The sequence below is a fragment of the Acyrthosiphon pisum genome, unplaced genomic scaffold, assembly GCF_005508785.2.
Source record: "Acyrthosiphon pisum isolate AL4f unplaced genomic scaffold, pea_aphid_22Mar2018_4r6ur Scaffold_3;HRSCAF=17, whole genome shotgun sequence".
Classification (NCBI taxonomy): Eukaryota; Metazoa; Arthropoda; class Insecta; order Hemiptera; family Aphididae; genus Acyrthosiphon; species Acyrthosiphon pisum.
The window spans coordinates 1-884 of NW_021773491.1; positions in this window are offsets into that span (position 1 = coordinate 1).

The following is an 884-nucleotide window of genomic DNA, read 5'->3' on the forward strand; positions in this document are numbered from 1 at the left end:
AATTTAATACCACCCATTATACAGTGACCCACTTGTAACCTACTGTACAGCAGAGCACCTTTTTTTTTTTGTTTCTTGAAAGTCGAAGTAACCTTGTATTAAGAGGACGCTACACCAAAACGTGTACGCGTGTAACGGCCGAGAGGACGCGCTGTTAAGTGTTTTCGCGATCCGCATGCACGCGACGTTTAAGTCACGCCCACTACCCGCAGTCGGCGGTCGGCCGTCGATTGTGCTCAGTCGGGAGCGACTTTCATTATTCTATGAACGTTCGTCTAGAACGTCTCTCATCATTATAAAATGCGTATACCGAATACGGTATACGTAAATGCCGCCGTATTATTTTAAATGTCCGCGCGTATCCATGATCTATTGATTATTATTAAAGTCACTGCTTACCTTAATATATTATGTATCATTGTATAGATCGTATAAACTGTATTATATCATAGCTTGATTTGTATTTATTGAACAATTACTTTTCGAATATAATTAAATAGAAAACTTCTATATTACGTATTGCCTATTGGTAATCATACGTAAATTCTTTTGGAGTAAATACAATATACATACCTATAACTTTTTATTTAAAAAAAAAAAATCAAATATAGGCAAAATGTATTGAAATTATATTAAGACCTAATATATATTATATATTTATATTAATATATAATATAATATGATAACCTGATATAATATATAATATATTTTTGAAAGTTACTGCTTACCTAAATATATGTAGCAATATATTATAGATAGTAAAAACGGTAATACAACATAATATATTGACTTTTAGTTACCTATCGCATTATTACTGATTCAATTATAATACAAAGAGTAAAATATATTTATTGTTGAAAAATATAAAATGCATTCAATAATTC